A 22,906-nucleotide genomic window follows, 5' to 3' on the forward strand; every position below is an offset into this window, starting at 1 on the left:
ACCCCGGAAAATTACTTTGACATGGACCTATTAGAAAATTTCCTAAGGACAGTTTTAATATTATTTTTATATCCAATGATATTAAGCCCCGAAGTTGATGAAATTGCCCATTTGGCCATTTCGAGTGGCGGTTTGGAAGCGGTTTTCTCAAACGCGACCTCTCACGGTGCAACAGGCGAACAAGGTACGGCGTTCAGACCCCGGAAAATTACTTTGACATGGACCTATTAGAAAAATTCCTAAGGACAGTTTTAATATTATTTTTATATCCAATGATATTAAGCCCCGAAGTTGATGAAATTGCCCATTTGGCCATTTTGAGTGGCGGTTTGGAAGCGGTTTTCTCAAACGCGACCTCTCACGGTGCAACAGGCGAACAAGGTACGGCGTTCAGACCACGGAAAATTACTTTGACATGGATCTATTAGAAAATTTCCTCAGGACAGTTTTAATATTATTTTTATATCCAATGACATTAAGCCCCGAAGTTGATGAAATTGCCCATTTGGCCATTTCGAGTGGCGGTTTGGAAGCGGTTTTCTCAAACGCGACCTCTCACGGTGCAACAGGCGAACAAGGTACTGCGTTCAGACCCCGGAAAATTACTTTGACATGAACCTATTAGAAAATTTCCTAAGGACAGTTTTAATATTATTTTTATATCCAATGATATTAAGCCCCGAAGTTGATGAGATGCCCCATTTGGCCATTTCGAGTGCCGGTTTGGAAGCGGTTTTCTGAAACGCGACCTCTCACGGTGCAACAGGCGAACAAGGTACGGCGTTCAGACCCCGGAAAATTACTTTGACATGGACCTATTAGAAAATTTCCTAAGGACAGTTTTAATATTATTTTTATATCCAATGCTATTAAGCCCCGAAGTTGATGAAATTGCCCATTTGGCCATTTCGAGTGCCGGTTTGGAAGCGGTTTTCTCAAACGCGACCTCTCACGGTGCAACAGGCGAACAAGGTACGGCGTTCAGATCCCGGAAAATTACTTTGACATGGACCTATTAGAAAATTTCCTAAGGACAGTTTTAATATTATTTTTATATCCAATGACATTAAGCCCCGAAGTTGATGAAATTGCCCATTTGGCCATTTCGAGTGCCGGTTTGGAAGCGATTTTCTCAAACGCGACCTCTCACGGTGCAACAGGCGAACAAGGTACGGCGTTCAGACCACGGAAAATTACTTTGACATGGACCTATTAGAAAATTTGCTAAGGACACTTTTAATATTATTTTTATATCCAATGGCATTAAGCCCCGAAGTTGATGAAATTGCCCATTTGGCCATTTCGAGTGCCGGTTTGGAAGCGATTTTCTCAAACGCGACCTCTCACGGTGCAACAGGCGAGTAGTAAGGCGAGTAATTAGCAATTAGAGCTAATTGAGACCCCCCACATTAATCAGGACCCTCCAGGGAGTCATCACACTAATTGGGGAGCATCTAGGACGTGTCCAGACCACCCTGTGCGTTGCGGACAATCTGTGTCCATAAAAATAAAAAAATAGGTAGAAAATAAAATAAAAAGATGGAAATAGAGTGGAGAGAAACAATTTATTCGAAAATCAACGATGCCGCGGCGAAGAACCCGCTCCGCAACACCCGAGTGACCAGCGCCCGCCATGTTGCTTGTTGACGACTGGTAGTTGCAGAGATCGACGACAGGTGGCCACTTAGTTGCAAGGCATCACACCAGATGGCGCCACCATCATAGCTCTAGACATGGAGTTAGGAAACACAGGAGCGGCCGTTTCGAGCAGATTTCCGTGGGACCCCTCTGGCGGTCACTCCTGTCAAAACCGCCATTACTTCCTGTCCACCACGTGATCCTCTCTAAAGTTTCGGTTTGGAAACGCTTTGTTGCTAGCGCTGCTTTTCGTGCTTTTATGTTTTTCCAAAGTCACTTACTCTTAAAATGTGAGCACCACTGCGGAAACAACGTTTTGTTAACGTGTTCTTACCGCGGTTGCGGCTGTCGTTCAACAGAAAGCAGCTCTGTCACGGGAATAACGTTTCCTTCGTAAGCACGTACTTGACCGGTTGTTTCGTACCCCTGTCCGTGAGAGAGTCATCTTGAATCGTTCCTTTCCAAGCTGGCGCTGTGATACAGCTGCAGAGTCAATTGATTTCCTCCACCGTTGTACAAATTTGATTACTGGCATGCTTCACTTTGTGGCACTTCAGCAATAAACACACAAAACGCGGCCACGTCGTCACACAAACATCGCTGCCGCGAATGATGTTTCTAGTCCTGCGTGGTTGTCCTGCAGACCCTGACCGGTCTTGTAGTAGAAGGGTAAACCGAGAGTAAACCTCCGAACACACACAAATAAAGCTGGACGCGCGGCGTTCATCACAATGCAGATACCTCAACTGCAAGGCAATCACGACTCCTGTCGTCTGCTTTGGCAGCTGGCCTGCGCATGCTCTTGGGGTCACGTGAGCGGTCACATGGTAGACAGGAGCATCCCAGAATGCAGTGCGAAGCTGGCACGCCGGGCACGCCCGTCCCAATGGCAAAAAGTTCGAAGGGCCGCTCCTGTGTTTCCTTCCTCCATGGCTCTAGACGAGAAAGACAGAGAACAAGATACTAGCGACAGGTAAAAATGGCAGCACTGCTGAACAAGTCTAGGCATGCGAGAGAAAAGGTCTAACCGCTACTGCTAAAACAGCACGGAGAAAACAGTACACATCGGGGAAAAAGGCTTACGGGGACGATCGCTTAGGCCTAACCACAACACTACGCAGCTAACACAAGGCGGGAACCACACATCGCTAAACATGCGTCAACAGGCTTGGACACCGCAAAACAAGTCTAAACATGCGAGAAAAGGCTTAGCACGAGCGCGGTCACCGCTAAACACGGCAAACATACGAGAAAAGGAGCGCGTCAAATCACTCACCTTTTCCCCCGCGGCAACTTCCAGGCAGAAACTGAGCGAGCGCGGAGAACACACGTCTGCTCTCTACGAGAGCCAACCAGAAACTGAGCGAGTGCGCAGAGCGCACGTCCGTCTTCCGCGACAGCCCGAGAGAAACTGAGTGAGGCGACGCGCGCGCGCCCTCTGCTCCACCCGTCCGCGCATGCGCGCGCGCGCGCTCCTAGCGCCCTCTGCGCCGGCCGCGGGGGTTTCCGGTTTCGGCTCTCTGCTGCGCGCGCGCGCTCCTAGTCGCGACGGGTGGCTTCTGAGTTTCACTTTCGTTCCTTTGCGCGCGCGCGTTTATCTCTATAAAGGCAGCGCGCACCGTGCTCGCGTCATCATTCTGACCGATACGTGGAAAACGCCATGTGTGGTTTATTGTCCTGCGCTTCTCGTTGTCGCAAGGAAAAGACAAAAAACGAAGAACTTCGCGAATTTATACGCGGCATCGTGGAGGAAGCCTTTCAAGTCCACCGTCTGGAATGGTTGCAAGCACGTCAAGAAATGTGTCAGGACAAGATGAAGACGCTCGACCGCATCTTAGCGGCGGACAGACTGGCGAAAAAGAAGTCCAACTTTAGCCTGGACAATCTGTATTGGGAACGCAGTTCCGGTGTAGAGGACGACGACGAGGATGTGTAAATAAAAGCGATGCATTTCTCTTCGAGTCTCAGTCTCTTCTTTTTCTTCGTGCAACGTGTACGCACGCAACATGTCTTCCCCCGGAACCTTTTCGTTTCCGTCATCCCTTTCGCTGTATCTTAAGCGGCCCCTCCATGTGCGGCAAATCTACTTTCGTTGCTAACGTGTTGAGGAACCTGAACGACGTGGTAGACAAGCCTCCGTCACAAATATTCTACATGCAGAAATATGCTTCGCCGAGCATGCAGGACGAATTCGGGGACTCCGTAAAATTTACCAAGGAGCTACCGCGAGAGTGGTACACGTCGCGCGCTACGCTGATCATCGTCGACGATCACATGACCGACGCCGGTTCCTTGAAGGAGGTGACCGATCTTTTCATTCGGGGTTCTCACCATGCCAACGCATCGATCTTCTTACTCGTTCAAAACATATTTTTCGACAGTAGCCATTTTAGAACAATATCCTACAACGCCAGTTACGTCGTCCTGTGGCGCACCGTGCGCAGCGTGCACCAGATGGAACATTTCGGCCAACAGCTATTTGGCAGAAAAAGATTGGAGTATTTTCTGGACGCATATAAACAAGCGATGTCGTCGCCCCACGCATATTTACTCGTGGATCTTCACAACTATACGCACGAGGATCACAGGTTGCGTAGCAATATCTTTCCGGGAGAACGTCAATATATCTACGCTCCGAAATGAATCTCCGCCCTCACCTCACTTTACTCAAAGTACTCTCCACTCTACCCCCTCCACGCCGCCGCGACGTCTTGAGACGTTCGTCCTCGTCCGACATGAAACATCTCTCCGAAATTTGCCTCCATGTATTGAACGGAAAGGTGGCTCTAGCTCCAGATACGTTCGCGCGTTTGAAGAAGCACAAACGCTTTTTACGACGGCTCGCCTACAAAAAGATTCACAAGAATCCGCAACGTTTGAAGCGCTATCTGTCTCAGCAGCGAGGACAGGGCGTTCTTTCGTCGGTGGTTCCTCTCCTGCTTTCCGCCGTGTTGAACCTTTTCGCCAATGGCCAAGAGAATTGAAGTGACCACCTCCTCCTCCATCGGAAACATTCTTTCCTCGAAGGAGAGTGACGACGTCAAAGCGAAACTCATACTGCAAGCACTGTATCGCATACTCAAGCAGTACGGATTTGACCCCTACGACCCCTCTTGACAGACACTACTACCTTTATACCATTCTTAGCTGCAACTTTCTTTAACCTGTGGGTGGCAGTATGGATATAGGGTAAGGTGACTGTCGGCTGACTCGTACTGGTGCATTCTCCTTCCTCAGTGGTCCTCTTACTCCTCAGCAACCTCCTGACTACCCCCTGACAAAATCCGGGGGATAACCCGCTCTCGTTAACCTTAGTATCTGATCTTTAATGCTCATCTCTACCTGGTGAGAACAGGACTTCGCCACTGCGTTGCTCAATAAACTCGACACCACCTCAAATTTTACGGTCTTGGAGTGACCAGATCTGAACGGGAGAACTGCCTTCTGCATCTTCTGCCCCCAACATAACTGGGTCCCCCTTTCTCTGGGAGTAGTTGATAACTTCAAATCAAGGTAGTGGAGCATTCCTTCGTGCGGTCTTTCTATTGTGAACTTCAGCTTGAAGGGATTGCTTGCGAACACTTTGACTAACTCATCCCACCTTACTCCCTCCTTCCCCACAATCAAGAAATCATCAACAAACCTGTAAATGCGTAACACCTGAGACCCTTCCCCCATCAGCTGTCCTTCTAACCACTTGTCTACTACCTCCATGTACACATTACTTAAAGCTGGGACGACCGACGAGCATATACATACTCCCTTCCCCTGCCTTAATGTTCTACCCTGAAATTCGACCGAGGTAGACAATATGTAGGTGACGAGCAACCTTACAAACAGGTCCGGTGAGCATCCAGTCTCCGACGAAAACTTCACCTGGTTCACGCTTCCTATGGACTCATTGACCATGTCCAACAAAAGATCTATATCCAAGTTAAAATACAAATCTTCAACGTCCAAAGACAACAAGTCCACTTTGACACACTCCAGGCCTTTCAGATCGTCCACCACCTGATCAATACGACACAATTATTAGACGACACAACGTCACTAGCCACTCAGCATCCCTGTCTTTCCTGGCCAGACCTTTGAGATGCCTGAGCTCCGTCATGTGAGCAAACCTGGGTCCAAATTCTCCGAAACCGAAAGATACCAGCATCTTGCTAAACAAATCCGCCTGGAACCATGATTTGGACTTCACAATCCTCATGACTCTTCTGCAATGGGACTGCGAAGGGCAACCCGTTCCAAATATATGTGCGACCGGTGCGGGTAGCACATTCCGCTTCAGCGCGTAGGACATAGTCCGTGCCCGGAGAACAAAGGCATTTACCTGACGTAGGAGACCCGCCACGTACATCCAGGCTGAGATGGTCCTATCAGGCGTAAGGCCCACGTGTTGAGTGAACTGGGATGATGAATACGAGGATGAGATGGACTGATCTTGAAACCCCCTTGACCAGAAGCTAGCAGACACATAGTGTATGGGGCCGGTTGGTACAGGTTGGGACAAAAGTTTACGGAACACGCGAGCGAGGTTCTTTTTCTTCGGTGCGACACCCTAGCGGCTGCCGGAAGCGGGTGGGTTTACTGTTTCGGAGGGATGGAAGGGTCTAGCAAGGGTGTGCTGTGAGCGACACACAGCGGTAACTCCTACTTCCCAGGCACGCCGATGCGACACTGGAGCGACTACTGTGTGTCGCTAACTGCGCATATATCCACCCCTCCGAAACAGTGAACTCCCCCGCTTCCGGCAGCCGCTAGGGTGTCGCACCGAAGAAAAAGTACGTCGCTCGCGTGTTCCGTAAACTTTTGTCCCAACCTGTACATATCCTTTGGCAAGGCGACAACAGAAGAAAGAACGAGACAGCGACGACGCAACTTTCAACCGTTTACTAACGCTGAAACCAAGCGAAACATATACATTCTAACCGACACTCCCCCACATGACGTTATGTCACAGATAACACTTGATGCCAAACACCGATATCACCCAAACCAACAACCTTTCTTTATCACTTCTTCTTGCTTCTTTGTAAGCACCGCGGTGGGGGGCACTAACACAATCTCTACCTTGTTCTATGATGAGTTGCGTTTCCACGATCTGCCTGAGATACACATCCTTTGACCTAAACTTTATCTCAGTGGCTTCGAAATCAGGCTCGCAACCGCAACCCATTATGTGTTCCGCTAAACGGGAAGAGCCGACCTCTACATTTGATACCTTATTAGCATGCTCTCGTAAGCGCTCATTTACGCATCGGCCCGTCTCGCCTATGTAGCACTTCCCGCATCCCAGAGGAATGGAATACACCACCCCCACTAGGCAAGGGACCTGTTTGTTCCTATGCCGTACCGTATAGACACCCTCCCTCCTTCCACCATTCACAACGGCAGGAAGGGATCCCAATTTCCTCTTGACAGAAACTACTACCTTTATACCATTCTTAGCTTCAACTTTCTTTAACCTGTGGGTGGCAGTATGGATATAGGGTAAGGTGACTGTCGGCTGACTCGTACTGGTGCATTCTCCTTCCTCAGGGGTCCTCTTACTCCTCAGCAACCTCCTGACTACCCCCCCCCCTAATCCGGGGGATGACCCGCTCTCGTTAACCTTAGTATCTGATCTTTAATGCTCATCTCTACCTGGTGAGAACAGGACTTCGCCACTGCGTTGCTCAATAAACTCGACACCACCTCAAATTTTACGGTCTTGGAGTGACCAGATCTGAACGGGAGAACTGCCTTCTGCATCTTCTGCCCCCAACATAACTGGGTCCCCCTTTCTCTGGGAGTAGTTGATAACTTCAAATCAAGGTAGTGGAGCATTCCTTCGTGCGGTCTTTCTATTGTGAACTTCAGCTTGAAGGGATTGCTTGCGAACACTTTGACTAACTCATCCCACCTTACTCCCTCCTTCCCCACAATCAAGAAATCATCAACAAACCTGTAAATGCGTAACACCTGAGACCCTTCCCCCATCAGCTGTCCTTCTAACCACTTGTCTACTACCTCCATGTACACATTACTTAAAGCTGGGACGACCGACGAGCATATACATACTCCCTTCCCCTGCCTTAATGTTCTACCCTGAAATTCGACCGAGGTAGACAATATGTAGGTGACGAGCAACCTTACAAACAGGTCCGGTGAGCATCCAGTCTCCGACGAAAACTTCACCTGGTTCACGCTTCCTATGGACTCATTGACCATGTCCAACAAAAGATCTATATCCAAGTTAAAATACAAATCTTCAACGTCCAAAGACAACAAGTCCACTTTGACACACTCCAGGCCTTTCAGATCGTCCACCACCTGATCAATACGTTCAAGCCCCGACGTAGAAAAGCCGCCGCCAACTCTTGCCACGTATTCCTCTCCGAAACGATGGGGCGGAGGGGCTTATCCACCTTGTGGGTTTTCATGGCGAAGAAAAGTTGAACATGTTTGTTCATCGCCCGCTTGACCCTGTTCGCCACCGACTGAGCTCCAGCCTTTTCTAACAGACAAACAGACTCCCTTTTCAACTTCATTGTGTCCCTCTCATGAACCTCCACGAAGTTTTTCTTTAGCGCCGTCAGCGCTTTTTGTTCGAACACGTCTTGCGAGGCGACCACAAAGCGCGTCTCCTTGTCTGCCAGCATAAGGACACAGTCTTTTTCCACCAACTCCTCGTTGACCGCCTTAAGGTTGACTTCTCTCCTCTTCTCAGGTTGCCTAAAACCATGTGTCACGGCGTCCACGCACTGGTCCGCTACCGCTATCTGATTCTCAACGGCGCACTTCAAAGCCACCTTCCTCGTAAGGGACACCATCTCTTCCGGCGAGGCAGCTTCCCGGGGGCTGAACTTGGGCCCTAGCGTCAACGTCTTCCTGGTGGCTTCCGTCAACTGCACATCTCCCAAAACGACCGGAGGACACCCCTCTCCAGACGTACAACCGGACTTTGACCCATTTAGACGACACAACGTCACTAGCCACTCAGCATCCCTGTCTTTCCTGGCCAGACCTTTGAGATGCCTGAGCTCCGTCATGTGAGCAAACCTGGGTCCAAATTCTCCGAAACCGAAAGATACCAGCATCTTGCTAAACAAATCCGCCTGGAACCATGATTTGGACTTCACAATCCTCATGACTCTTCTGCAATGGGACTGCGAAGGGCAACCCGTTCCAAATATATGTGCGACCGGTGCGGGTAGCACATTCCGCTTCAGCGCGTAGGACATAGTCCGTGCCCGGAGAACAAAGGCATTTACCTGACGTAGGAGACCCGCCACGTACATCCAGGCTGAGATGGTCCTATCAGGCGTAAGGCCCACGTGTTGAGTGAACTGGGATGATGAATACGAGGATGAGATGGACTGATCTTGAAACCCCCTTGACCAGAAGCTAGCAGACACATAGTGTATGGGGCCGGTTGGTACAGGTTGGGACAAAAGTTTACGGAACACGCGAGCGAGGTTCTTTTTCTTCGGTGCGACACCCTAGCGGCTGCCGGAAGCGGGTGGGTTTACTGTTTCGGAGGGATGGAAGGGTCTAGCAAGGGTGTGCTGTGAGCGACACACAGCGGTAACTCCTACTTCCCAGGCACGCCGATGCGACACTGGAGCGACTACTGTGTGTCGCTAACTGCGCATATATCCACCCCTCCGAAACAGTGAACTCCCCCGCTTCCGGCAGCCGCTAGGGTGTCGCACCGAAGAAAAAGTACGTCGCTCGCGTGTTCCGTAAACTTTTGTCCCAACCTGTACATATCCTTTGGCAAGGCGACAACAGAAGAAAGAACGAGACAGCGACGACGCAACTTTCAACCGTTTACTAACGCTGAAACCAAGCGAAACATATACATTCTAACCGACACTCCCCCACATGACGTTATGTCACAGATAACACTTGATGCCAAACACCGATATCACCCAAACCAACAACCTTTCTTTATCACTTCTTCTTGCTTCTTTGTAAGCACCGCGGTGGGGGGCACTAACACAATCTCTACCTTGTTCTATGATGAGTTGCGTTTCCACGATCTGCCTGAGATACACATCCTTTGACCTAAACTTTATCTCAGTGGCTTCGAAATCAGGCTCGCAACCGCAACCCATTATGTGTTCCGCTAAACGGGAAGAGCCGACCTCTACATTTGATACCTTATTAGCATGCTCTCGTAAGCGCTCATTTACGCATCGGCCCGTCTCGCCTATGTAGCACTTCCCGCATCCCAGAGGAATGGAATACACCACCCCCACTAGGCAAGGGACCTGTTTGTTCCTATGCCGTACCGTATAGACACCCTCCCTCCTTCCACCATTCACAACGGCAGGAAGGGATCCCAATTTCCTCTTGACAGAAACTACTACCTTTATACCATTCTTAGCTGCAACTTTCTTTAACCTGTGGGTGGCAGTATGGATATAGGGTAAGGTGACTGTCGGCTGACTCGTACTGGTGCATTCTCCTTCCTCAGTGGTCCTCTTACTCCTCAGCAACCTCCTGACTACCCCCTGACAAAATCCGGGGGATGACCCGCTCTCGTTAACCTTAGTATCTGATCTTTAATGCTCATCTCTACCTGGTGAGAACAGGACTTCGCCACTGCGTTGCTCAATAAACTCGACACCACCTCAAATTTTACGGTCTTGGAGTGACCAGATCTGAACGGGAGAACTGCCTTCTGCATCTTCTGCCCCCAACATAACTGGGTCCCCCTTTCTCTGGGAGTAGTTGATAACTTCAAATCAAGGTAGTGGAGCATTCCTTCGTGCGGTCTTTCTATTGTGAACTTCAGCTTGAAGGGATTGCTTGCGAACACTTTGACTAACTCATCCCACCTTACTCCCTCCTTCCCCACAATCAAGAAATCATCAACAAACCTGTAAATGCGTAACACCTGAGACCCTTCCCCCATCAGCTGTCCTTCTAACCACTTGTCTACTACCTCCATGTACACATTACTTAAAGGGACCGAAAAGTGAATATAAACCTATCGAAACTTTATGTTCAGCGAAAAGCTTGAACCTTCAAAAGTTCAAATATCAAATAACTCCGCTGAAATCGCTGTAGTTTGTCTGTAACCGAATTTTCCATAATTGCATGTCCAGGGACCTAGTAGGAAACCGAGCAGTCTGTCAACAATTGCATGACCCCCCCGCCATCTGTCGAGGACGCATGTAATACGCGCACTTCCGGGCGCTAATCCGGCGAAAACGAAAATAGCAGTGGGCATTTGTGACCACTTTCTACGTCGATAATGTCGAGTCGAGCCTCTTGAACATGAGTGCGCTGGAATTCCGCATTCGAGAACTGTCGCTCACACAGAACTGTTTTTCGTGCGTTAGCGTGCTGGAAAGTGTGTTCTTCGCAGCAGAAGATTCCTCGGCCAGAGATTAATCGGAGTCACATTCGTCCTCAGCAGTAGCTCACCGTGCCGCGAACATGGACGGCTTTGTGAAATTTCCATCTATCAGCGAGAAGCACTTGTGTAAGCCGAAACAAGCGCTGGTTTTTCGTCGTGCAGGTGTTCATGTGTGAAATGCAAACCGACGGATACTACGGATGGATACTACGGTTTTTGCTGCCGAGATGTAGAGAATGCGTGTGAAAAACAGACAGACGATTGCATCAGAACTAACGAATGCTTCCAAATACTGTGCCTTGACACCGAAGTACTGCAAGTGTCTTCTACATACATCCGAGAAACCGAAGAGCATGGCAACATACACGGCAGCGCCGTGTGGTCTTTACGCGCTACTTGAACGGCAAACTGGACGGAAAACCCTTATTTCTGCAGGAAATTCCGTTATACCACCTGTCGGCCATTCACAAGAAGGATATGGGGTGCTCCGAGAAAATACAATAGAAAGTACTCCACTGGATCTCGATCTGCGTCATGCATGCTATTAGGGATGCTTTCTCATCAGTGCGCTGACCTGTAGAAATGTTGTCAGCATATTTTCTTTTCTTGGTTGCTGCAAGTTTTTCTCATTGCTTTTTCTTTGCTGTCACAGCACATTATAATTACTAGTTTGTTCCTGGAGGGTTAAGTAACCTGTGGGCATAGATGTATTTGTAGGTTATACTCATGTCTCAATTGTATATGTGAGCAGTAAGTAAGATAATTTTCATCAGTGTCATTCAGCTGAACTGTGTTCATAACCTTTTAGTATACTTCTTAGTTACCACGTTTCCAAATGTCAACTAATAATTGAACCAGGATAGATTGGGATTTAATACTTAATTAACTCTATTTTGCTAAACGGAGTACTTGTAACTGATTCATTATCACGTCACCAACGAACATTTGTAAAGAAGGACTTGAGGGCTGACTTCAAGTATTATAAACCCTTGATCTGGGTTCAAAGTTAACCATGCACCATTGGTGTGCATAGTACTCCAAAATGGCTAAATAATTTATTGCATAAGTTCTCTGTTACTGTAATTGAGATGTACTTTTGTAAAGTACTTTTGACAGCCCTGCAAATGGAAACTGGCTTCAGTGTACGCTACAAATGCATCGTAACATTTAATTGAAATATAATATAAGAGCAGAAGCAACATTTTGTCACAACTCAAACTATATCTTTCTTTTTTATTGTCCAGGGATTTAGGAAACAGAGTACGACTTCCTGCCCTCTGATGTTTTGACGTACTTGATAGAGTTGTAAAACCTGCAACAAAATAAACAAGAGAAGTATAAACAGTTTCGTCTTTCCCTTTTGAATTTAACAAGCTGGTTATATTTTACCATTTGTTCACTTTTCTATTCTCTGTTGGTGAAAAGATTACAGGAACAATAATGCTGCAGATCAAATAATGACCTGTCATCTTGATGAAGATCAAAACATTTGTTCAGGCATGCTAAGTGAGACAAAAGAAATGTACAATGAAGGTTGTACAAAAACAGCAAATCTCCGTCGACTAAAACTTTATATATGTGGATGTTACCACATCGTGTAGTTTCCATCCAAAAGTAGGACTAGGCAAGGTTGTTTGGTAGGTTGTTGGCATGTTGATGTGCTATACCGTTACAGCACATCAATATAGATAAGGGGCAAACACAGTAGACAGCGTGATGGCTATAAACTCAAGTGAAGATTTATTCAACAGAACAAGAAACCGAAAGCATGAGTATGGAGAAAGGCAGTGCCCATGCAGTGTATGGTGAACCACATTAATCTCTGAGAAGTTAGGATCAGAAGAGCAATAACGAGAAATGACAGTTGCGTCCGAGATAGGGGAACTCTGCAAATTTAGGACCAATATGATGTGGTAACCTTGCATGGCTCACTGCAGCTCTGACACACATTGAACAATTCCAGTAGTGGGGCTTCAAAGACAATGAACGTTTGCTGTTTCGCTGGGCATTCAAGTGTAGAGGATGCATCTCTAGAAAATTAATTAGCGTCCTTAGTCACAAAGTCATAACTACAGGGTGTTACCCTATAAAAGTCTACCCGCGTCGGCATGCCGTGCTCGCCAATTACTCAATGTAGGCGGTAAAATGTGTTGTCTACGTATAAACCTCATAAGGACATTCATACATGGCAAATATCGAAGTGATTGAGCACCGTTACGCAAAGTTATAGCGCAAAACGTGAGGTTCCCGTAGGCAAAACAGCCAAGATGGCGCCTCTCAGTAAGCAGACGACATCCCTTTTGGGTGTCGTCTGCTGAGTACGTCGGCATTTTTCGTACCTCACGTTGCTTACTTCTGAGCAAAATACGACAGTTACACGAAAGCGAAATGAAAACTGCAGTTCCATCAGGCTGGCAGGATATGCGACACGTCGTCGTCTGGGGAGCAGCATGGCAAGTGCTCTTCTCAACGCCGCCATCTTGATTGTTTTCACTACGGGAATTTCACGTTTTGAGTTATAACTTCGTGTTGCGGCGCTTAATCACTTCGAAATTCACCAAGATTAAATGTCCTTATGAGCTTTATATGAAGATCGCACAATGTGCCACCTGCATTGAGTAATTGGCGAGTACGGCATGGCGGCACGGGTAGACTTTTATAGGGTAACACCCTGTACATCTCAACAGGAAGTATTCTTGTACCCTTCAAACAAGCTAGTAGTTCTCATCGTTTTCTTCTCCTCTTGTTGACGTCATACTAATGTTCTGCACCTGTCCAAAGACTCAAAAAAATGTCACAAAGTCTGCAACACGTAACAAATCTAGTGCTTCCATCTGTGGACTTTGCATACCTGCTTTCAGCTATTTCTGTCATGTCAACTTGAGTGCCTGGATCACACACACAGGAAGCAGTCTTGCGCCACTTCAACACTGGAAGGCCCCTAAAATTAAATTTGTTGATGTTGACAATGTTGAGTACGGGGCAAGTAGGATAACATAAGTTAAATGGAATACGTCGTCGCTATATTATAATTTATACATGTGTGACGCCTGTACATACCTAAGACGTTGTGTTGAACTCGTCACCTCGGTGAAGCGAAATCACTGGGTACTGAGCATCAGTGTGCTTCGGATGTCTTCGCAATTCGCCTTCTACGGCATCTTCGTAGTCATCGGCAGCAAAATGAGCTCCGCACACACGACACGACTGCTACATCTAATAACAGAGTGTTTCGAACCACATTCGTTTTCGCGCACTCTCCTGTTGAATCTTGTGGTAGAAAACGCCCGCCGCCGATGGCGAACGAACATGATTTTTGCATCCCCGAACACCAAAACTACACCAGGCATATGTAGGTCTCTCGAATAATTGATACAACAGCCACGAACATGTCATTCACTTCTCTTCGCGCGACCAACACGACCACCCACGACGTAAACAATAAACGCGATAACACAGACGGCCTTGCAGATGGCGCGGCGAATCGTAGCTCGTAGCGGGAAGTAGCTGAATGCTTTATTAGCGTAAAAGCTATGGAAGTGAGCGTCATTTTTAAAATGGCGTTTAGCTGTAAGATAATGTGCGTCAGCTTTGTTCTCTACAGAATTAACTCTCGCGTGGTAAGGGTTGACCAATCCCTGGGAGCCCTGGACCTGAAACCGAAGTTGCTCTTTTTCGCCGTTCGCTGGCAGCACCGTCCATGTTCCGGCAATCTACAAAATATTTATACGTAAAAAATATGCCGAATTGGGAAGTAATGCTTTCTGTATCTTATCAAACAACGATGTTGTGCACGACAGTGGGCAAAAATATGGGGGTTATTTTTCACTTTTCGGTCCCTTTAAAGCTGGGGCGACCGACGAGCATATACATACTCCCTTCCCCTGCCTTAATGTTGTGCCCTGAAATTCTGTCTGTACGGTACGGCATAGGAAAAAACAGGTCCCTTGCCTAGTGGGGGTGGTCTATTCCATTCCTCTGGGGTGCGGGAAGCATAGGCGAGACGGGCCGATGCGTAAATGAGAGCTTACGAGAGCATGCTAATAAGGTATCAAATGCCGAGGTCGGCTCTTCCCGTTTAGCGGAGCACATAATGGGTTGCGGTTGCGAGCCTGATTTCGAAGCCAATGAGATAAAGTTTAGGTCAAAGGATGTGTATCTCAGGCAGATCGTGGAAACGCAACTCATCATAGAACAAGGTAGAGATTGTGTTAGTGCCCCCACAGCGGTGATTACAAAGAAGCAAGAAGAACCCAAGCAGCGCAATGTACTGAAAGTCGAGTGCAATAGGGGTGGACGGGTAGGTGGAAGGCCTTGAACGGACTCGTGAAACTGAAAAGCGGGCGACGAACAAACATCTTCAACTTTTCTTCGCCATGAAAACCCACAAGGTGGGTAAGCCCCTCCGCCCCATCGTTTCGGAGAGGAATACGTGGCAAGAGTTGGCGGCGACTTTTCTACGTCGGGGCTTGAACGTATTGAACATTGAAGATCCGTTTGTGGTCATCAAGTCGGATCAGGTGGTGGACGATCTGAAAGGCCTGGAGTGTGTCAAAGTGGACTTGTTGTCTTTGGACGTTGAAGATTTGTATTTTAACTTGGATATAGATCTTTTGTTGGACATGGTCAATGAGTCCATAGGAAGCGTGAACCAGGTGAAGTTTTCCTCGGAGACTGGATGCTCACCGGACCTGTTTGTAAGGTTGCTCGTCACCTACATATTGTCTACCTCGGTCGAATTTCAGGGTAGAACTATAAGGCAGGGGAAGGGAGTATGTATATGCTCGTCGGTCGCCCAAGCTTTAAGTAATGTGTACATGGAGGTAGTAGACAAGTGGTTAGAAGGACAGCTGATGGGGGAAGGGTCTCAGGTGTTACGCATTTACAGGTTTGTTGATGATTTCTTGATTGTGGGGAAGGAGGGAGTAAGGTGGGATGAGTTAGTCAAAGTGTTCGCAAGCAATCCCTTCAAGCTGAAGTTCACAATAGAAAGACCGCACGAAGGAATGCTCCACTACCTCGATTTGAAGTTATCAACTACTCCCAGGGAAAGGGGGACCCAGTTATGTTGGTGTTACGGGCAGAAGATGCAGAAGGCAGTTCTCCCGTTCAGATCTGGTCACTCCAAGACCGTAAAATTTGGGGTGGTGTCGAGTTTATTGAGCAACGCAATGGCGAAGTCCTGTTCTCACCAGGTAGAGATGAGCATTAAAGATCAGATACTAAGGTTAACGAGAGCGGGTCATCCCCCGGATTAGGGGGGGGGGTAGTCAGGAGGTTGCTGAGGAGTAAGAGGACCCCTGAGGAAGGAGAATGCACCAGTACGGGTCAGCCGACAGTCACCTTACCCTATATCCATACTGCCACCCACAGGTTAAAGGAAGTTGCAGCTAGGAATGGTATAAAGGTAGTAGTGTCTGTCAAAAGGAAATTGGGATCCCTTCCTGCCGTTGTGAATGGTGGAAGGAGGGAGGGTGTCTGTACGTACGGCATAGGAACAAACAGGTCCCTTGCCCTAGTGGGGGTGGTCTATTCCATTCTTCTGGGATGCGGGAAGTGCTACATAGGCGAGACGGGCCGATGCGTAAATGAGCGCTTACGAGAGCATGCTAATAAGGTATCAAATGTGGAGGTCGGCTCTTCCCGTTTAGCGGAGCACATAATGGGTAGCGGTTGCGGGCCTGATTTCGAAGCCACTGAGATAAAGTTTAGGTCAAAGGATGTGTATCTCAGGCAGATCGTGGAAACGCAACTCATCATAGAACAAGGTAGAGATTGTGTTAGTGCCCCCACCGCGGTGCTTACAAAGAAGGAAGAAGAAGTGATAAAGAAAGGTTGTTGGTTTGGTTGATATGGGTGTTTGGCATCAAGTGTTATCTGTGACATAACGTCATGTGGGGGGAGTGTCGGTTAGAATGTATGTTTCGCTTGGTTTCAGCGTTAGTAAACGGTTGAAAGTTGCGTCGTCGCTGTCTCGTTCTTTCTTCTGTTGTAGCCTTGCCAAAGGATATGTACCAACCGGCCCCATACACTATGTGTTATATTCATTCTCCATGGACGTTGGGACCCCGGAAACCCCATTTCTGTCACTTCCAACAAGACACCCCTGTGGTCGGAAAGTCAATTGTTTCGATGGTCTTAACGTCTTTTACTTTCTGTGCCATTCGACTTGATATATATATTCTGTCGATTCTGCTTCCCACTTTTTTATTGAGACAGGTAAAACCCGTTCCTCCCCCAGCTGCTATTGGCCACGCATCTTGTAACTGGAATTCTTGTATTGCCCACTCCAAGTGTCTAGCACCACTACTGTTGGAATGTTTTCCTGATGATGTATCTCTAGTATCAGTTACGCAGTTAAAGTCTCCACCAAGTATAAAATTGTGAGCCCCCAATAAATAATACGGAAGTTCATATTTATAGAACTCCTCCGATTCTTTTGTTCTGTTTGGCCCATACACGTTAATTATTCTAAGTACTCCTCCCCCGGGGGCTATGTCCGCTGTAATTACCCTCCCACCGATGTCTTTTTCGAATTTGAGTACTCTCATGCTCTTTGGTTGTAGGAAAATAATTCCAAACCCCTTTGAGTTGTGCGTTCCATAACTCCAGTACGACTTTGTGTTAAATATTTTATCGAATTCCATTGCTTCTTGTTCTTCGTGCCAATGCGTCTCTGGAATTAGGATACAGTTAACTCCCAAAAATTTCGACAGATGAATTAATTAATTTTGTTTCGGTTTGCTTCTAAATCATCTTGCATTAAATGTTAGGAATTTGAACATCATAATGGAGTGGGGTGGAGTGGAGGAAACTCAACTGCCTGACACAGTAATATCTTTAACAACTTTGTCTTAAATATCACCCTTCGCCTTTCTACCACCTTTTTTTTTTCCTTCCTAGATACCCTTCTCCTTTTCAAAGCCATACCACGGCCCTTCTTATCAACGTACTCGCTTTCTTGTCGCTCACTTTCCTCTGATACCATCGTGTGGAAGCTTTCTCCACTGTCAGAATATGTAATTTGTGACATTGGAGACACGCTTAAGGTTGTGCTTGTTACAGAGGAAGCATCGTCCTGGCTTGCTTCCTCTTCAACATTGCCATTTCCAGCCTCTGACACTCGCTTTTCTTCCGTTCCTTCACCCTTACTTTTATCATTTATGCTTCCCTCCACCTCCTTGCTGACCTTCGTTTCTTCCCCTAAACCTTTTTCTCCTGCCTCTTGCTGCTTATCACATGCCCCATTTCTCCCTCTTTCTTCCCACTGACAACTTCATCGATTTTAACTTCCCCATCCTTCTCTACAGCTGTGGTGTCCAACTTGATTGCACCCACTACCACCTCCTGCTGCACCTTCCTGCTGTTCTGAACTTTCCAAACGTGAAAAATTCTCCTCTGACACCCATGGCGTACTCTTTGGCTCAACCACACCTTCCCAAACCGATGGCCTTATATCTGCCGGGACGTTCCTTTTTCTTGCCAGATCACTTTTACATTTCCCACACTCCATCTCGTAATAAGACCGACACCAGCAGCATCTATGAGCCTTACAATCACGAGCTAGGTGATCAGTTGCATCCCACTTCGCACATCTCCGTGTGACCGCATGATACAGGCACTCAATTCTGACACCCCTCACCGTCAAAAAATTTGGAAGGTCCCCATTAAGCTCCATGATCACAAATCTTGTTCCAGTTTCGCAGTCTTCATGCTCTCACCATATTTTCCCCTTTGAGTCTTGATCACCAATCCATACTGCCCTAACTCTTTTTCCAAGTCGGTATCGGGATAACCAATGGGGTATCGAAATACAGATACTTCGCAGTTTCGCTCCGAAATAATATGCTTCTACCCGTTTTCCACCAATCACTACACCTCCCTCTTCCTTCAGTAACCTGACACCCTCCATATCATTCATAACTACCTCATAGAAGCCATAACCCTGATTCTGTGCACCGCGGACTCTGCCGGGGGCTACCTTCTTACACGCATCCAAAACATCCTTCCCAAAGTACCCCTGAGGGGCTCTTACCTTAAAGTGACAGTCCGATCGAAAACATAGGTCTGGGAAACACCGCCTTATAATTTTTAATACTCCTCACAACAAGTGTGCAAAATATTTCAGAAGAAATCGTATTGCAGGATTTATAATCGACTTCTTTATGCAGCAGTTGGTCCTGAGTAAAGGCCGCAGCGAGCTCTCGCGTGACGTGCATAAGAGCAATGTCGCACGTGACTTGGGCATGCTTGCTTGCGCGATAGTTGGTTGTTGCGTGCTAGCATTTGCCCATTATGATGACTATGAGTAGCAATCACACGCTATGCAGAGTAGCGTCAATGTAAACACAGGTATCACGACGCTGCCTTCTGTTCAGTACACTCATAGAAAAAAACACCTCTCTGCATTCCCAGCCACGGCGCAGTCCTCCGCTCCACTTTGTCCCCTGGGGACGTCTTGCTCACGTGACGGCTGACGTACATAGATGATCCTTGGGAAGGAGTATGCGAAGGAGAAAAACTCAACCGGATGTCATCAGAGGAATAGTTTTTATTCGGTATCTCGAAAACCAAGCCATTGTGTGAGCTGAAACGTTCCACAGAGCATGTAAGCCGCCGTGGCAGTTAGAAAAAATCAACTTCCGGTTTTCCCGCACTGTCCCTTTAAAAACCAGAATGCGGTCGTCCTGGCCCTCATCCATTGCTCTGCCGGCGTCTTAGCCTACGAGACCCGGCTACACCCTGTAAGCCGCTCAGCGCTTGAAACCCACACCCACACAACTAACAAAAGGATACAAAATAAGCAATCTCTTTCTAACACACGTAACAGAACACGTCCACACGCCTTGTTGGCATGTATTGTCATCAAGCACAGGATCAAGAAAAGATCTTCCCGGAACAGCACCGCAAGCGGTACTGCACCGACGACCTTGTTATCGGCCGCGCGTTCAAGCAGGAGAGCCTTGTGTGTATTGGCATCGAGGCGGAAGACCAGTCACAAGGACTGGCTCCCATATAACAGGAGAGCCTTGTTCGTATTGCCAACTGTAGGATGGGACAAGCGTGCGGCGACTGCCGCAAACGCTGTGCTGCGGTCTGCTGGCTGCTACATATCGTAAGTGGGAGTTATCCAACTTTGCCGGTGTGGTGGAAGCTTAACAATAGTGTTGTAGTGTGTAGCTTAACAATATAGTAGTGTGCCTTTCACGTCACTTAGCCATACGCAATGAAGACGACGTTCCACTTTCGAGGACTGAAATAAATGTTAATCGTGGTGCACCCTTAAAAATGAACTTCACCACATAGCACGCACCATCATCCACCTATAGATCGCGCGTGCGCCACCTAGAGATCTGTACACGTCGAGGCTCCTAGGCTGCGCGACCCGTAGCGAGCAGCACTGAATGCCACGCTCACGATGGCTGTCTGCTGCTGCTTGCACGGCTACGCATGGCTACTTGCTGCTTCCGCCTTTCGCCGTGCTTCCGGCAATCGCGATGCTTCTTGGGATTGCACCATGGCGTTCAGTCGGCTTTCTCGGTGTGGGTTTGGGGCAACTCAGTGCTGCACGGAACGGGTGCACTCCTTTATCGAGAACGTTCAGTGCGCATCAGTGGAGTTTATCGAAGATGGCAAGCCGCACCAGGTCGCACCGGTGCAGTTTATCGAGGACGCTATAAGCTAATACTTAAGAAAAAGGAAAGAGGAAGGAGAGGGGATGGAAGGAAGAGGGGGGTTCTCGAAATGGATACAGGGATCCGCCTTCGACCTGGTCAAGCCCACGTTCTTGAGGAACAAGTCACACATTCCACTGCCTGCCGGACTGATGTAACCCGTACAAACTCCTTTTTAGATGGCAGACTTCATCTCCATTTCATTTCCTAGGCGTTCCGAGCGGCTAGCCGGCCAGCCAAAGCAAAGTTAATTATTCGTGCTTTACAGTAAAAACGAGCGATTTCGTGCCTGATCCTAAAACTGTGGAAGAAGCACTGACAGCGCTAGACGGAACCGAATGGAGAAAGGCCATACAAGAGGAGATAATAAATTTGATTTTAAGAAAAAAATCCTTCCGGGACAGCAGCCTAAGCGGTACTGTACCGACTGCCTTTATATCGGCCGCGAAGAATGTACCACACGAGAGCTCTCACAGCAAGTGTCACGGGCAATGTCACGTACTCTAAAAGCAGAGGTGGTGGTGAAAGGGCTCGCCGTTGTCGGCCTCACAGATGTGGCCAACGTCACGGCTGACTGCCTGGGGGAAATGTGCGTCCTGGTCTCTAAAACCAGAGCTTCGCCGCATCGTACGCGGAAGTCCAATCATGGCACAGATTGGTGCATTTAACACTGTTGATTAGCGCACACCTTGTTGGGACACTTACGTAATTATGTTAAGTGTCCGGAAAAGGCTATCCTCTCTTTTTCAACAAACCAGCAATGATAACGACATCAATCTGTGGAATGGTTGGCCTTCGGCGTGCTATGCGATTAAGTTATGTGTTCAGAGTGCAGGTGGTCTCGTGGGATCACGATGGCAGTAGTCGTGCTGGTGAAAGTCTCATCCGAGACAGATTTCCCTTCGGATCTGTAGCCGCATAATGGACATTAACACCCATTTAAAAAGCAGAAGACGAGTGAGACAAGAGAGAAGACAAAATTCACCCATATAAGTACTACCACAAATCATCCCACGTGATACTATATATGCGTACCTCCTACGCGAAAAGCAGCGACACGCCATTCACTAGCCTTGCTTAGGCGGTACAGGAAAACGCCTTATTTTCAATCATCGCAGGGAAGCATTACAAAGCTCTTATCCTATGTAGAGTTGTTGGATGGTACATTTGATGACTCGTGAGGCATCTCTGGCTGTTTTTGCCCGAGCCATTGTTAGCACAATCGACAAAGCCTGTATAGTGCAGCTGTAACGACAATGTGCAATGTGTTGCAACGACAATGTGTCATTGTACTTTCGATGAGAAAAAAAATAAAAACAAAGAAACACGCTACCGCTCACTTATTTCTATAAATTTGCCTTACCACATTTAGTGAAAGCATCAACAAGTATTTCAGTTTCTGCTGCTCTAATGCCACTTTCTTTTTAGCCTCAAGGTAATCAAGAACGCGTGATGGTCTACCCTATCTGCGTTACAACCTTCACCGTTCACCGCATTACCTAGAAGACTCATTTCTAATGAGCGCATCAATGGCTCCCATTTTTATATGTTCCACACTTCTCAATCTAGAACTCCATATACCGTAGTGCTTTCCTCTAGGTTAGGTTAGGTCACGGTAGACGTTAGGGTACGTTATTTATAAGCTGGGTGTTAGTGCCCGTCACAGGACACACAAACTTCACGTTGTGGTCAACTGTTGCGTACTGCGGATTCATGTGTGTCACGTTGGGATCGCGCAGGTAGATCATGCACATGCGGTCCCGTCACTAGACTGTCGCAACTTTCGTGCCCGGTGCGACGTTCCGCCGAATGAGTGGGCCAGATGTGAAGAAATCAAGACCTATACTCGGATACCGTCTACATGGTTTGAACCTTATCAGAGCATTCGATTGTCCTCGTGCTTGTCTTGTGCATACACGTCTTGTGTCTATTTGTTGTACGTTCTAACCCCCCTCCCCCCGTGGATGAATTACTATGTCCTACGCTGAAAAAATGTCACATGGACGCCCATGGCGCAGACAGAAAGGCGAAAAGAAGCGACTTTTGCGATCACTGTTCCGCAATGTTCGTTCGTTTTTTTCCCGCTCATTTTTGTCGATAGTACAAGAAACACAAAATAAAGATGCACAAGTAAAGTTACAAAGCAATGAGAAAAAAAACTGGTCGAACGATGCTAACACTGCTGGTAGCTGTCACAGGTTTAACAACTGCGTGCCATCACGAATGACTATCCTATTGAGGA

General features: G+C 47.6%; 1 long non-coding RNA gene across 1 annotated transcript; it reads right to left on the reverse strand.

Annotated features, from left to right (window-relative positions):
• Positions 1-1,546: 1,546 nt before the first annotated feature.
• Positions 1,547-3,030, reverse strand: LOC135375581 (uncharacterized). Its single transcript, XR_010417285.1, has 2 exons — positions 2,915-3,030; positions 1,547-2,573 (listed from the first exon to the last, which is right to left on the reverse strand). It is a non-coding gene; the product is annotated as an uncharacterized LOC135375581 (long non-coding RNA).
• Between the last annotated feature and the right edge of the window lie 19,876 nt (positions 3,031-22,906).

The sequence above is a fragment of the Ornithodoros turicata genome, unplaced genomic scaffold, assembly GCF_037126465.1.
Source record: "Ornithodoros turicata isolate Travis unplaced genomic scaffold, ASM3712646v1 ctg00000895.1, whole genome shotgun sequence".
NCBI classification, from domain to species: Eukaryota; Metazoa; Arthropoda; class Arachnida; order Ixodida; family Argasidae; genus Ornithodoros; species Ornithodoros turicata.